This window comes from Mytilus californianus, unplaced genomic scaffold, assembly GCF_021869535.1.
Source record: "Mytilus californianus isolate M0D057914Y unplaced genomic scaffold, xbMytCali1.0.p SCAF_11, whole genome shotgun sequence".
NCBI classification, from domain to species: Eukaryota; Metazoa; Mollusca; class Bivalvia; order Mytilida; family Mytilidae; genus Mytilus; species Mytilus californianus.
Window position 1 is genome coordinate 36,076,104 of NW_026262593.1, and position 17,207 is coordinate 36,093,310.

A 17,207-nucleotide genomic window follows, 5' to 3' on the forward strand; every position below is an offset into this window, starting at 1 on the left:
CACCCAGAGAACTATAATTAGATTCTTTACTTTAAATCTGTCATATTTGTGTTTACCGACATTCTATACACCATGAAAGAGAATTAGATTTTTGGTGATTTTTTTAAAGTTCAAATACAATGAAGATTGTGCTTGTTCACTTATGAGCTCTTTAAGCGTGTTATTAAATTGAAACCCATTGTTCAGTTAATATCTTCAAAAATTAAACTTTCAATTATATCTGACACTGATCGGAGTAAATTCGTATTATGATAAATTATCCATTGTAGCATCAAATATGTTCAATATGATCTGTCCGATCAGTCTGAGATTATTCTCCCACCTGCCCATTTATGCTTCGAGGCAGAATTATCAGTTGTAGCGATTATCAGTTCTTTACAGCAATATACTATTGCTTCCAAATTGAAGCTTAACGAGTTTCAAATGTAGCTGTCTAATCCTCAAGTTGTTTTTTGCAAGAGTAGGGTAAGATAAATTATGTTTAGGGGCAGGCTGAAGCCCGCCTCCGGGTGCGGGGTTTTCTCGCTGCGTTGAAGACCCATTGGTGGCCTGGTGCTGTTTTCTGCTCTATGGTCGGGTTGTTGTCTCTTTGACACATTCCCCGTTTCCATTCTCAATTCTACATTCCCCCTTTTTTTAAGAAGAATAAATAGAAAATATATCTATGGGCTACTGGAAAATAAGAAAAAAAAAGGTTTATGTATTTGCAGTTGACAAACTTTGTTATGTGCTTTTTAGGCAGGAAATAGGATGTGACTTGACCGTCAAGTAGTTTTGAAAAGTTTGTTTTTCATTTACACTAGATGTAGCCTTTTTAAGGATACACCATCAATGAATTGGTGTGTGTTTAAACGAAACAACTATTGGTTCATTTGGGAAATTCACATGCAAGGTGTGAAAAAACTTTACATTTTGAAGTTGAAATTCAAGTTTTTGCTATAAAAGACTTCAAGTTGATAGCGTATTTATACAGCGAACAAGCACATGTGCAATTTGATTAAAGACTACGAACAGTTTCTTAATATTATTTTTTGACTTTTAGAGGTACAAACAGTTTGCGAGGATAGTATCTGATGAAGAAATGCAAATTGATACACAACAAAACCGATATGTTTCATATGTGTTTACGGTTTATTTGCTAAGTTTAAAAAAAAAAAAAAAAAATTATTAGACATTCTGATACTTAATTAACTTTGCAGTGGGCGTGCGGCTGTGCGGGATGCATAAACACGCATTCACGGTTAGTCTTATTGAAAATAAACGCATCATAGATACCAGAATGTTAAACGAGATAGATTGACTTTAATCGATCATTTGAATCGATTCTTGTAAAGAACATCAAAGTATGCTTATAATCGATCATTTGAATCGATTCTTATAAAGAACATCAAAGTATGCTCATAATCGATCATTTGAATCGATTCTTATAAAGAACATCAAAGTATGCGTATAATCGATCATTTGAATCCATTCGTGTTGAAGGCCGTACCTTGACCTATAATGGTTTACTTTTATAAATTGTAACTTGGATGGAGAGTTGTCTCATTGGCACTCATACCACATCTTCCTATATCTATCACAGTATGCTTAGGACTGGATATATAGCTTTTAATTCTTCCGTTCGGTATAGAAAGCTTTGAGTGCTCTGTGTGGTAGGAATATTACTCAATGAAACTAATGGTCACAATGTCAAACAATATAAAGTCCTTTGAAAGCGACTTTGGACAAATATAATGCCGTTAAATTATTTAGTAGCATGACGACTAACTTAAACTTTTTTTGCCATATTAGAAAGTTGAATAACTTTAAAATCGAGTATATGGTTGATACATGTTAAAATGTGGGTAAATATCCCTCCAGCGGATCGGTATATATATAGGTGTTGCTTCTTAAGCAAAAAATAATATTTTGGATGGAGTAATATTTCAATTCGAGAATCAAAAGAAATAGATAAAAAAATTATTTTTATCTTTGTAATCAGTTATATATTATCTACTATACAACAATGTCCCTCCTCCAATGTTAATTTTAGACACTTTATATGATTTGTATGATACTCATAACAAGCAGGATTACATCAACATCCAAGCTTTGAAAGGCAGTCAAGACGTGCATTTCAAAATTAACTGTTGTCGAAGATGTCAGGTCTCGTTTTCAGACCCTGTTTGTCTCAACTCAACCTCAGAACTGTAACTTCCTTATTTACGCTGTTATACATTAGTAATATTGTCCTTCATCTTGTGTCTGTTGTTTGCTTTTGTGTACATTACATCAAAACATTCACTTGTACATTTCTCAATTTATAGATTCTGTATGTTATACTTTTTAGTTATCGAATAATTAACATCCAATGGTTGATGAATTGGGTTAAAAATCAGCATAGAGACATCTGTGTAGCTGTGCAGGATGTATAATTATGCAGCCCCTTCCAGTCGAAAAATTCGATTTATCGTATAGAAAAGTTGTCATGCTCTCTGCATTTAAACTAGAAGGTTTAAGGGTCCGAATGTGGCTTGTTGCAAGGCAAAATTTCTGTCGTAACATATTCTTCTTGTCTAGTGAACCGCTTTGCATCCTTGGATGATCTTGGATATTATTTTATCAAGTTATTTTCATTGTGCAGAACTTACCTATTGGATTTATTGTTAATTTATTCTCGTTCTGAATATGCATGTAATATTTGCCACTAGACGTTAAGTAAACAGCAATCAATCGATATATCAAACTGCACCCACATAGTGTACAGTGGTTCAGCAATGGCATTTTCAAATGATAGTTTTCAATTGAATTGCTCTTTATAGTATTGGTTTATACTAGTAGAATACTGCTCAATCAGGCTAGTTATAAGCTTGTTATTAGTAGAGTTGACTGTTTTGTTCAGTAGTTTTAGATGTTCATGCCCTGAATATTATGCTTGGGACATGATAGATGTCTTAGTTTAGGATATGAAAGAGTGGATCATTGGCGATTTGGACACTTGTTTATCATGTATTCACTTGCAACGAGTAACACGACAGACGGAGCAGGAATTGTCCTTTTGTTAACCCCTGTTTTTTTTTGCATGGGGTTCGTTTTTCTTATTCTTTAGAATTCTGTTTAGTTTTTTGTCATTGTTATCTTTACGACATTTTTCTCTTCGGCCATTGAATAGCAGGTTTTTATTTGACTTTTGGATTCTTTATTGCCTACTTTTTATCTTCTTTTTCTTTTTGTTCGTGCACCGAGTATGATAGAGACTAACTTAAGGTGGTGGGTGATTTGATCTAAGAGGAATCGGATGGAATATTTCGTAGAGTATGATAGAGGACTTACTTTAAGACTTGGACGAGTCATAGGCAGTTGTGTCTGTTATGTTTTTTGGTTTTTTCGATTTTCATGCTCTTCGTATGATCAAGACATCATGTAAGATTTGATCTAAAGCAATGTTTACTGTTTTGAGAAGCATTTTTTGTTTTTTTTTTATCCACTGAGCATATATATATATATATATATACAGGAGGGATAAAATACTCGAATATGCAGCTATTGGATTTTTTAAACACTTAACAGGAAAATGCTCTTCATAAGGTTATGAAAAGAAAAGGGGTTTACCATTTGATAGTTGGGTGGGGTACGAAATGTTTTTGGAAATTAATATTCTGCCCTACAAACTAAAGAACAGTGCAGGACTTTCTTAGCTTATATGTAAAACCTGGTGTACTGTAAGCTAATCTGAGGACAATTTCACATATGTGCTAAACATTTCAAAGATATAATAGGCAAACAGAAAGTAGCACATCGAGGTTTTACAGAATTGGTATCGACAAGAACATTAAAGTGTTGTATTCAAAGAAATGGGAATGGGAATGATAAATGCACAAAACTTACAAGTATATAAAAAATGTTGGGAATCATCTCTTCAAAAGCAATTGGTGAGACACTGTTTTATTTCTTACACTGACGGCACTTTTGAAATGAACAATAGAAATATGACCAGCCCTGAACTTTTCTCGTACGACAATGAAAATCCTTGCTAATGTGGGGTGTTCATCTGGCTGTCCGGGATGTATATATACACAGCCACTTTCAGTCGGAATGCGATGTCTCATGTATGTAGAGAGTCACTCAATCTGCACATTTAAGAACCTTATAACTTGAAACAAATTTTAAGAGGGGTCCCTAGATTTCCTGTTTCATTTCAATACTTATGTCCTGTCCATTATTTTTCAGAGGCAGGCAAAAATTTCATCTCTGTCAACCTACCTAGCAAAACTCTACGTATTGTATTGACTAATTTGGTCTTGTCCTAAATATGCATCTAATATTTTCCATTGGACGTTACGCCAGCACCAAATCAGTCCATCAATCACTTTGCACTAAAAATACTTTTAACCATACATATTTTTGGTTGATAACTAGAACTTTGCTTAGGGTCTCTTTAGATGGATGGATTTTGTTCAACGTCCAGTAGCAAATATAATATGCAAATTGGCACGACGACATGTTGTTATGAATTGATTATAAACCCTGTCTTGTAATGGATCAACATAATGAGCCGGATATTTTACGTGCTAGATAACAAGGTAACAGTCTACAAGAAGATCATGTCACCTTACCTGACGCTGAGCCTACCATTCTTTGCTCCTGCTCCTAAATGTCACGCAAGGTGGTAAACGGATAAGCTGCATATACCAATTTTCAGGACTTTGGTTTGACCCCTGCCGTTGATCGAAGCAAAAACCACAGGTCGAGTACACTATCACGAGACCGACGAAGCAGTGGGTTTCATTCAGAACCGAATTGGTCATTTTGTTTATGCTACTTTGTATATGCTATACTGGAATGAATCTACTATCATTCAATTTATCATTTTTTATTCAAAATAGTTCAATATTATACCATTGAAAACAAACAATATGTTCCCACAACTATCCACCGAGTGGTATCTACACAAAAGTAGTACGTTCCTTGTTTCCTAGTAACATTGTTTTAAATGACATCGAAGGAAAACATACTAATTTTGCTGAGACCGATGCATATTTCCGGATTAACTTTTATCAGGAACGATATGAATCAAACGTAAGGACATCACATGTAATAAGACGGGAAGATCTCACAAAATCAGACTAGACTTCCCCATCGTGTACCGTAGAACATTCCCATTGAGTGTGAAACCACCAATTCTTATAAAAAAAAAGTAGTTTGGTACAATGGTGAGTTAGGAACAAAATAGACTTAAAAGAATACCTGCAACATACTGTGCATGGTTAACTTTTCTCGAGGGGACTGTGCGATCAATTACAGAATGTGAAATGTGATGTCGCATAGCTCTACGCGTGGTTATGTAGTTATACATCCTTGGCTTTTAACTTTTCGGGTATGAGAGTTCCTGATGACGGCAAATCCAGAAAAAAACGTTTCAGGTGCAACACATTTATATAGCGTTATTTTTTTCTTTTTTATGCTTGGACTCAAATAGTAAAATGTCCAGATACGACATTATCACTGTCATGAAATTATTACTAGTAACTAGCCAAAAAAAATAATAAAAATTAAATACTAAAAAATGAGATGACAATTCCAGAAAAAAAAATGTGAATTATTTGTCGTTAGACGTATATACCAAAGATAAAAGCAAAAAATGCTTAATTAACGCATTTATATAACACAATACATGTGTTTTGTTAAGCACAGTTAGATGCGCAAATGAAAGCACTAAACTAATATTATGTTTGTCTAAAACAATAGAGAGATAAACTAATGCCACGTGTTATGGATGTTGATTTCTCATCACGTGATTAAGGTATTCCTATCTCTATATCAAAGGATGTGATTTAACATTATAGATATTTTCGTGTTTAGGTTACGTTGAAATGATAGTTTCACTTCAATTAAAGAGTTAAGAAAGAGCTACGCGATATCTCCTTAACTTTTTATTAAGAAGATGTTAATGAAAAACGATCCAGGTTATACGAATTGTCCAAGTTTATTCATGCAGTTAAAGAATTTATATCATGTTATAGTTAGAAGAAATATGTAAGTGGAGTAGAAAAGAGACATAAGATATGAATACAGTGAGATCCCTCGGGGTGTTCAACTTTAACACACCTGCGTATAAAAACAGAAATTGATGCAAATTTGGACACTCTTTTAATCTGGAAATCACCCAAGAGGATTATTGACTCAAAATAAATACACGTAAGAAAAATTTATAAAAACTTTTTATTATTTAGTACATTATTTATTAACAATAATGACCATCCGTTTGAAGAATGTGATACACCGGTTTCTATTTCTTGATGACATTTTTATAAGTAATGTGAAACTCCGTCACGGTAAATAATAGTCGCTGAATGAATAAAATGTTACAGTCGCCGTTGAGATGGACAGTAGCGCACATCGACATGATGAGGAATATTTTCACTTTTAATGTTATCTCTCTACGCATTAAGGGATCCTTTAAAGAAAGTGAATGAATTTAAATCAGGTAAGTGTGTCAATATAAATACTTTAAATAACTTTTTTTGAATTGAGAGTTGAATGTTGATTCTTTGGTTTAGTTTAGTGTTCAAGTTTAATGTGTGTACGGTATTAAAGTTAGAAATAATATACGACGAAAGTTGACTTACTTATCGGTAAGGAATTCCGTACCAAATTTTACGATTGTTACATTCCGAAGTTATTTATTCAATTGCAAAAAGCTTCAGACATGGTAATAACACTAATTGCAAACTATTTCTTAATATATTTTTTTCATAGCAAACTGACATTATCGTTACGTTGTGCAGCAATTTTAAACACTATGTATAAAAAAAATAATTACTTGAAATGATTATTTTATTCAAGAAATGAAAAAATACAGCATGCCTGTTGCATGTGCATTATATTACAATAAAGGAACACGTGCCAACTTCATTAGTATATTATTTCCAGATGATGTGTGTTTTTATCGCAAATAAAACAATGCGTCGTAATCATTATCATCTTGCAAATAAAGCGTCTACGTAACCCAAAAATCCCTGTCAAATTTTACAGTGACTTGGAATGTCTTTGGAATGTGGTAGTGAAATCTAAAATTCAGATGAGGGCAAATTTTGTGGGTTAAACTTTATTTACCTACTTTGATCCCGATATACGTGGTGTATGATGATAAAAGACTTATGTAGCCTTAAAACATATATTTAAAATTTAAGAAGATATATCATATCTGTGAAGGTGTGAGTTGTTTAGATTTACTTAGATTATTTGGCATAAAGATATTTCATATTAAACTTTGTCTTTGAGGTTGTTAAAGTAAAGTTTTGAATTGCCATAGAAACAGAAATTTTGAATTTTTATTTTGTTTACCTAAACCTCCTACCTTTTGTAAAATCCTACATCATTTTGTGATATATTAATGTAGTTTCAGATACCACATTTAAAATAATCACTCATAAAATTGGTACAAAACTTTAAATTTGCTAGTAAGATTGAATTACACATTTGAAATTTAATTCTATATATGTAAAAATAATGCCACAACGAGAATGAGGACCGTCATCACTGTTACGACACATGCATTCTACATGTAGTTGTACATATCCAGCAATTACCGTTCGCGTCGGTGTTTCTGTGATACATGTAGCCTTCATTATGTACATTAGAACCCATACCAAGGAGCATATGAACACGGCTACCAGTGCATTATGTGATCTTTTGGTTAATTCATTGCATAATTATAGAAAAAGCACTGATTAATTATTCTTTTTTTCGAAAATCACCAAGTAATATAAAAATAAGGAGATGTGGTATGATTGCCAACGAGACAACTATCCACCAAAGTTGAAACAAAGTGGATATAAGCAATCTTTTTTAATAGAAAGCTAAGCTACATATAATAGTGCAAAATCAAAAAGGTCAAAGGTTGGAAAGTTTAGCTCACACATTTTGGAATACAAAATAAATATATTTTTTTCTATTTTTTTAAAATTTCAAACTATACATATTGTTATTTTAGGTGGTTGCTGCATTTACATTATAACCTGTTATTCTACACCAAACTTTTAATATATTTCACGAAGTATTAAAATATTAAGTTCTATTAGACAAAAATGAACACGAGAAGTAGTAAAATTGCCTGACTGGAAGCAATTGACTAGGAAAAGGCGACAATCACCTGTATGTTTGTAACATAATGTACTATAAACTAATGCACAAAGACAATGCTGTCTGAAACTTTTTTCTAAAATAATCATTATTTTGTGTGATATGATTTTGTCAGTCAGTCAACATTGAATTTTTATTTCTTATTCAGAAAAAGTTGAGGTTAAAGGAAGATCTTAACCGTCAACTAAACATATCTAACTTTGGCCTAAACACGCTACCTGTCCTGATGTAAGTTGAAATATTTATCTTCAAATATTTAAAAACATATTAAGTCTAAGGTAGTGGGGTGAAATTTCAATGATTTATGATCCATATAATGGTCGATGTCAGCATTTAAAAATCGCATGAAAATGAGATGCCTTGAACTGAGAAGGACATCTTTATATGCATTTTATTATTCATTCTTATGAACGAAGCGAGTCGTCGTCAGTAGTTCTACATTATGTATATTATTAAACACATGATAGTTGTACCATATTTGATGCATCATTGATTTCAAGGTAATACAAAGACAACGGACGATACTTAATTCAATCCTAGATATTTACTAAATGAGACAAATGGAACATAGTATTAACTCAAAAAAAACTATCAGTAAACCCCTTTTTTCGATGTATACAAAGTATTCATTTTGAAATGCAACCTTTTTCAAGCGAAGAGTGATATATGTGCTGAAGTCTGTCAGTCCAAAGCCTCCAGGACTAGTTTTCACATAATTTTTATAGTTCAACTTCAGGCTTGGTAAAACAGTCAATTGAGAGTACTTGTCAGTTCTAAAAAAAGGATCGGAAAATACCAAAGGCCTTTAAAAACTTGTAAGTCAGAAAAACGACGAAAAGACAAAACAAGTTCACAAATCACTACAAAGAAAACTAAAGTCTGAGCCGACTTAAACGTTCTAACTTGCATTTTGATCCAGTCTGTTTGATATTTAGAGATATAACCTCACACTTAAACAAAACTTTGGTTCCAAATGGTTAAGTTGAAGTCATCTCGTTGAAATGTTTACAGATGTTTGCCCTTGTGGAATACCTGTGTAATAGGTGACAACGGATATGTTCCACTTGTCGAAGCCACAACCCCATTGTCTTTTCCTCAATTGTTACATCACCGAATACTTCTTTTCACAACACTTTTACTTGTAATGAGTAGGAAAATGGTTGCCGCTAATGCAGCAGGAATTGCTTACCCTTCCGGAACACACAGGTTCATCCCCGGCTGTAGGCAGGGATCGTGTTGCTCAATCGTTCAAATAGTTTTCTCTCTAGCGTTCTGTAGACAATTTTCATGACCCCGCCGTGGCGGAGGGGGCATTAAGTTTTACCCTTGTCTGTCTGTACGTCCGTCCGTCCGTACGGCCGTACGTCCCAAAGTTGGTTTCCGTTCTCTAACTTTCGCTTTAACCGTTCGAGAGTTATGCCCCTTTACAAATGGAAAAATTGCTGAATTTTTCGTTTCCGTTCTCTTACTTTAGTTTGCATCAACCAAATGTTATGAAACTTATAAGCAATGCTTATTACCACAAAATACAGATCAAGTTTGAATTTTGGTGGTGTCACTTTAACCGTTCCAGAGTTATGCTCGTTTACAAATGAAAAAAATGCTGAATTTTTCGTTACCGTTCTCTAACGTAAGTTTGCATCAACCAAATGTTATGAAACTTATACACAAAACTTATTACCACAAAACTCAGATCAAGTACAAATTTGGGTAGAGTCACTTTAAATGTTCTTTGGTTATGTCCCTTTATAACTTTATATGATATGTAAGCGGGGGCATCATCTGTGTCCCATGGACACATTCCCCATTTATTGTATTCTCGTCGTCTATACCTTTTTGACCATGGTCTTGTCTGATTATATTAGACTACTGGTTTTTGGTTGTCCTCTTGATGTCTCTCTCCTTCGTTTTGGTTAATATGCGTTCTTGTTTCCATTATTTTTCAAATGATTAGTTGAATTGACTGAACTTTTGGTTACGAATTACAGATGCAGGGGCGGATCCAGCCATTTATACAAGGGGGGGGGGGGGGTCCTAACCCAGGATAAAAAGGGGGGGGTTCCAACTTAATGTCCCCATTCAAATGCATTGATCGTCAAAAAAGGGGGGTTCCAACCCCCGGACCCCCCCTCCCCTTTTGCATATTGTTTATGTAAAACATATATAGCGATATTGTCCTGATTGTATATATACATGTATTATAGGCATTTTATGAGGAGTTTCTAATCATGATCGTATTTTTTTCAGTTGATCTATTTATCTGTAAATAATACGGTTTGCCTTTAAAAAATTATAATAGTAAATACCAATCTGTTCATATTATATTGGCCAGAACTGGTACGGGAGTCTGGTGTCAGAACTGTACAGTTAATTATTTGTCAATTCTAATTTGGTTTTGAACGGTATGTCTCGTAGTTTCTGATACCTGAATGTCTAACCAATAACTAACATTACTGACATGATTTAAAACAAACGTTTTGAAACTCTCTGTCAATAAATGAAGAAATTATTAAGAAACTGAGTTTTCAACTCCATCATTCAAAGTTGACCTTAGATAGATTTTGATTATTATTTTACGTCCTTTTAAATCACGTGACTCCTCACGTATTCATGTATTTATCAATCCCTGGTTTTCAAATATTATGGATTGGGCGTTCCTGATGAAAGTAAATCCAGAAAGGCCATTCGAAAGCACCTTATCTATAAAGTTTATTTTCATGACCATTATTGCAGATTCAGACAAAGTCAATACAAAGAACAATACATATGTATGACCACGAATAGCAGACTGAAATATAAAACAATACTAAATCTTCAAGCACTTGTATTTTATAAAAAAGACCACGAACTGGAATTACCAATAATTGATCAAACACTAATTCGGTTATCAAAAAATGACTGTACAATGATACTGATTTGGATTATAAAAAAAATACAGAACGCGAAGTTATATTGCCAAATAGAAAAGAGGAAATAAAAAACCTGAAATTTAAAATCGTCATGATTGTCATACATGGCACGTACATGTATCTCTGCATGTTTATTGATAGGGACAAATATTAATTCCCTATACCGTGGTGTTTTGGAGAAAGAAAAACTGGATAACTTGAGACAATCTTAGGAATAATTAGATATCAAAGCTAGAATCAGCGATTTTAATTCTTTGGACGTATCTCTAACGTGTTTTAAGTTTATCTTGGCGCGGTAGATAGTTCTTTATAATTGTGATCATTTCACAGACATTTGAAGCTGAAATTGATGGAAGAACACTGATCTTTTAAGCATATACTTAAAAGCATATACTCATACTCCTATCACATGATTAACTTCGATATTTCAATAGGTTAATATTAAAAAGTTGCTTATAGAAAATATATACAGAGTTTGCATATAATACACATATGAACTTTCACGGTCTGTCGATATCTATATTTTGGCATTATTCAAGATCATGTTTTCTCTGACTGTTAATGACGTCTTTACACTAAATCCATTGTATGTTGGACGTGTATTGATTAATATTTAAGTCTTGGATACATGATCTATTTTATTAGTTGGTATTGGCTTTGAACTAGCTTTCAGTAACTGCGAGTACTCTTTGATCTACTCTATGTGTCTTTAGTATTTTTGTTAGTTGTACTTTTGCTTTGTATCAGTCTTACGAGTAAAGCCCTTTTCAATTATTTTTATACTTTGTTCTTTAGTTGTACTTTTACACCACTTTCCAAGGTTATGGAAGGGTTGGGGGCCAAGTATCATGTTAAACCCCGCCACATTCTGCATGTGCCTCTCCCGAGGTTGTTGTTTGTTGCTGTATTGCCTTTGGTTTTTCGTTTATTGTTTTGTATATAAATCAGGCCGTTATAGTTTTCTCGTTTGAATTGTTTTACATTGTTCATTTCGGGGCCTTTTATAGCCTACTATGTGTTAAGGGTTTTACTCAATGTTGGAGGTTTTACGATGACCTATAGTTGTTAACTTCTACGTCATTTTGTCTCTTGTGGAGAGTTGTCTCATTGTCTATCATACCACATCTTCTTATTTTTATATAAAAGGCTATTATTAAATAATTTCTCACAACGGTTAATTTAATATCTTTAAATTATGTATAATTCTTTCTTTTATCCGCGTGTATCATCTTTTTATCTAGACAAATGCCAGAGTTGAGGATGTAGCACATGTTGGAATGTTAAGAAACCATTAACGCCATGCAATATTTAACAGAACGGATCTAAGATAATACGAAGATGTGTGATTTATCTAACATGCAGTTTTAAATGTCGACTACACATTCCAGTGTTTGATTTAACTATCAATTAAATTCAGGGGGAGATAATTCTAATCCAAAACCAAAATTATGTGATTATGAAAAATGTCCGGCAATTCACTGCCCTCAATATTATGCAACAGTTTATATTTCAACTGTAAAAATATGCATATGAAACCATTATAAAACACCTTTTAATATTTCTTCTGTATAATACATTCTTAAAAGAGACGCCAATAGACAATGCACTGTCACGTATCGCAATTAATCCGATACAGTACTTTTGTAATTGAAAAAATCTCAAGACGTACAAAAAAATAATGCAACTCTTTTTTTCACTTGACCACTTTAACTCTGAGGCAACTGGTACAAAGAAAAAATATAATGCGATTCTATATACCCTTTTGACTACTAAACTCTGAGCTGTCAAGTTTCAAACAAAAAGTAGACGGTGAACGAGATAATGAACGCACTCTTAATTACACGTGTAACCTCGATAGAATGCAGATACCTGCATGTGCATTGTGTAACATTATATCATATTGTATAATGAGATATAAACATCACAATCTATAACAAAAATATGAACATCTGATTTTGATATTGATTTCCCATTGTCCTATCAGAAGCCCAACCTAGAAAAGGTGAATTGTTTTATCAATCAAACTGATCCCTTGCATAAGATAGATTTAAAATGGTTTCGTTTCTTTCTACAGTGAAACCATCGTGAACACTCAGGGAGCGTGAACATGCATATTCCGTCTTATTTAGTCCAGATTTAAAGAGTTAAATGACTTAAATGTATAAGTTGTAGTTATATTACACGATAGTCTACATATGGTATTTACAAAAGTCATAAAATGAGAAGCTTACTGGCCTCGTATCTTCTGACTTGTAATTAATATATGTAGCTACAGGGTCACAAACAAATACAATCTCTCATTTCTCTTTGTCAAATGGTTTTCTGCCTGAAGCCTATTTTCTTTAAATCTTGCACGAGGTGTGACGATTGATGCTACAGTTAGATATGAGAAGGTGAAAAGTGTATTTTGTAATACATGTATTATCAATTGAATATTTCCCCTTAAACCGGAAAAGTTGAACAAGAAATCATGTGATTTGTAGGGAGAGGGGTGTAAACGGTACTTTTAAGATAGTTCTATTTGGACCGGAAGCAGATTCGCATACACTGCAATTTTGTACAATTACATTTAAAACCTTTTCATGCTGAAGTGGAAGCATACATAGTAAGGACTTGATTGACGTTTCCGCGAGGTAAATGCAACATTTTCCGAACAAAAAGTACATTTATGTTTAGACATATTGTTTTGCATTTTCCTTGTTGATGTGCTTTTTATGATACGCCTTGGAAATTTTAAATTACATTAAGTATTACTATAAACTGCAGGTTATTGTTGCCATTGCAAGTACATGTACTAGATAGGCATTTATATCATTATATTACTTCTTTCTTATTTTTACTGAACACTCTAAAGGTATCATATAAGTTTTGCAAAATGTAATCCCTTAATAAATTTAAATGTGTAAAATATGAAACTCGTATGTCAATACGACAAAATAAATGTCAATGCTTCTATTAGCTGGAAGCCATTCTACTCGCCATCTGGTCAGGTAACAGTCCAATATGTCAGTTGGTCCGCACGTCAGGACGAACATAAATGTCACCTGTAACACATTTCTTATGTGTAAATGTATCACAAACAATTTACAATGCATAAAATGCTCGTTAATTTACGGTACAAAACTGTTATTAAATTTACGTATGTTGTTTACCAATGGGCTTGCAAGACCAAGATAATTGTTTAATTTACATGTTTGTTCGTTGTCTATCTTCATAAGGCTGTTGTAAATTTATTACTCGTGAAGTCTTGTAAATAATTGAATTTATGGATCACTTTTGTTAACGCTTACAAAAGGTGAAGAAAATCTGCGTATTACTGTAACTGTTCCGCTGAACATCTCCCTTAAATAAATAGGTGCTGGTCAAAACTATCAATATGTTCATGTCTGTGTGCGATTTTCATTTACTTCTTTGTTTTATTTATTGAAAAGAGGACACTTTAACGTTATCCCGCGTCGGTCCATTTATAGCTTACATGATTTTTGCTAATTGTTGAATGATCATTACGGTGACCTGTTATTGTTAATATCTCTGTCTTTGGTGTAACATGATGCCTCCTTGCCATTCATAACTTACATCCATCTCATTTGAAATTTGGTGGTGGCAATCATACCACTTCTCCTAATTTTTATATAAACATCTCTTCATTTTTATGCTAAATGTGACTTAATTAGAACCGTGCATGACAATTTTCGGAAAAGTGGGAAAATATAAACTTTGGAGTATAAAAAAATATGCAATACTGTTTGTTACATTTAGATGAGGAAGTTGGAACTTTATATTTGTGTCTGTTTTCTTGGATCAAAACTGTTTTCATAATGTTTAGTATGTAACAAAGAACCGATAATCCTTGAGTCGTTTCCTTTGTGTCGCGTAAATATATTATTCGTGATGAAATAGACATATAGTGTATATATTCAACAAAAATAAAAACCTAAGTAGACATCTCTATATATAATGTATAGAAGTAAAATTCTTAACATTTTTAAGCAAAGAGCCAGAAATATTTATTTAGATATACCCTTTGGTGATGTAAAATAAAACGACATTATATAGAACATGTGTCACGTGACACTTTCAAACGCAAAATATAAAACTTACTGCAAACAAATCATATTTATGAATTTGTTTATACAAACTTTAACTGTTTAATTTATATACTTCATAATTTTATTTATATTATGTACATTTAAGTTAAATACACACTATAACCCCGGCGTTGTAGTAATTTAAGACCGTCCCGGATTTAGAAAACCCTCCGGATAATTCATCAGCGACTCAGGTATGTACGTTTATCCGTTAGATGTGACCATCTATATATTAATCATATGTTTGTAAACAAAATTTCTATATTTCATTTTGTTTTTATTCAAAGACACGAAGCATACCATGATACACAAACACAGAAGTTGAATAAACAGGTAATTTTAATATCATTTTTATATCTTTTATATATTTATGCTATCACCAGTTATAAGGAAATACATATAAATGATGTAAACATTTAATTTTACATACAATTTTAATTTTATAAATATGTTACTAAATAAAGTCGTCATATATTTTGATTATAAACTTTTCAAAAATTATATTTGTTCACTCTAAGTGTTTTGTCACGTTACAAACATGTACAAACGACAAAACATCGACAAACATTTACATGTGCATGTTATTATCTTATCTCTCTAAGGAACGAGTTAAAATAGAATATTTCTAACAATGTTAACCTTTTAATCCTAGATTGTAATTATAAATAAAATTGAGAATGGAAACGGGGAATGTTTCAAAGAGACAACAGCTCGACCAAAGAGCAGAAAACAGCTCAAGGCCACCAATGGGTCTTCAACACAGCGAGAAAATCCCGCACCTGGAGGCGGGCTTTAGCTGGCCCCTAAACAATAATGTATATTGGTTCAGAGAAAATGTATACACACTTCATACATATAATTCTTATAGTTTTGCTCATTGCGTGTGTTGCTATCCCTAACTTGGAAAACAAAATATACCAGTGCAGTTCAAGATTCATTAAAACCAGTTCAGTTACTTACAAAACTCTCCAAGATAAAACAGTAAGCTTGGGTCACTGACATCACCTTCAAATAAAGATATTTTTTTTAATGATGCTTCACCTAATTATGTTTTCACCTTGACGTTGATTTAATAAAGAAGAGAAGAGAACTCTTCATTTTTTCGGCTGAGGTGTTCAAGTATATATGAAAGTTGCACTTCTGACGGGACATTTTTTAACTACTAATGTAGGTTCATTATGATAAGATGAAACGTCATAACTTAACCATCCTGTTGACAATTAAATAAGACAGTACTATTGTTTTTGTTTATGACACGTGACAGAATGACAACTTATCTTATTTATTTCAGTGAAGTATAATGTATGATCCATAAACCCCTTCATTGTTTTTTAAGCACAACACGTACATTATCAATGGTAACGACCATTTCTGAGGAGAAAAAAAATAAAATAAAACGCGCAATCGTACGATAAAAATTAGTACTCTATAAGTGTTTTTACGTTGTTACAGTATACATGCACTAAAACAAGAAACTATGACAAAGTTTGAAAACGCATACGTTGCAGACTTGAATACACTGATATTGTTTAAAAACATATTGATAAATTTGAAATTGAATTTAAATCAGAGCGATATATATTTATGACATTTACGCTAAGATCTTAAATATTATTTTTCCTCGTGCACGAATTCTACGCCTTTAATCAATCAAATAAAGTGATGTAATTTCTACAGAAAGAAGAAAAAAAAAAAGAAAAAAAAAAAAAGAAAATCGACTTGCGGTACGACAGGGATATAGTAATATGGTCAACAGGACTTCATCCGTCCGGCAACAAAATTCATTTTGAGAAGCGCAACGTTTGGTTGTTTGGGATACATAAATACGCGGCCACGTCCAGTCGGAACGGGGAGGTTCATTAAATGTAGGCTTCTGATACTGAAAAGTTTACGGACGCCATCACGAGTTGGTTGACCGCTATGGAATATCTGTTTTACAGATGCCGACGGACATGTTCTAATTGTTTTAACCTCAATGCCGCCCTCTTTTCCTCGAATGTGACCTACCGAATTAGACTTGTCACCGATTTTGTATTTAATTGAGCAACACGACGGGTGTCATATTTGGAGCATGATCTGCTTACCC

The 17,207-nt window shown here is 33.0% G+C and overlaps 1 long non-coding RNA gene across 1 annotated transcript; it reads left to right on the forward strand.

Annotated features, from left to right (window-relative positions):
• Window positions 1–6,360: 6,360 nt before the first annotated feature.
• LOC127719999 (uncharacterized) lies at window positions 6,361–16,835 on the forward strand. Its single transcript, XR_007990577.1, has 3 exons — window positions 6,361–6,466; window positions 8,273–8,352; window positions 15,409–16,835. It is a non-coding gene; the product is annotated as an uncharacterized LOC127719999 (long non-coding RNA).
• The last annotated feature ends 372 nt before the right edge of the window (window positions 16,836–17,207 follow it).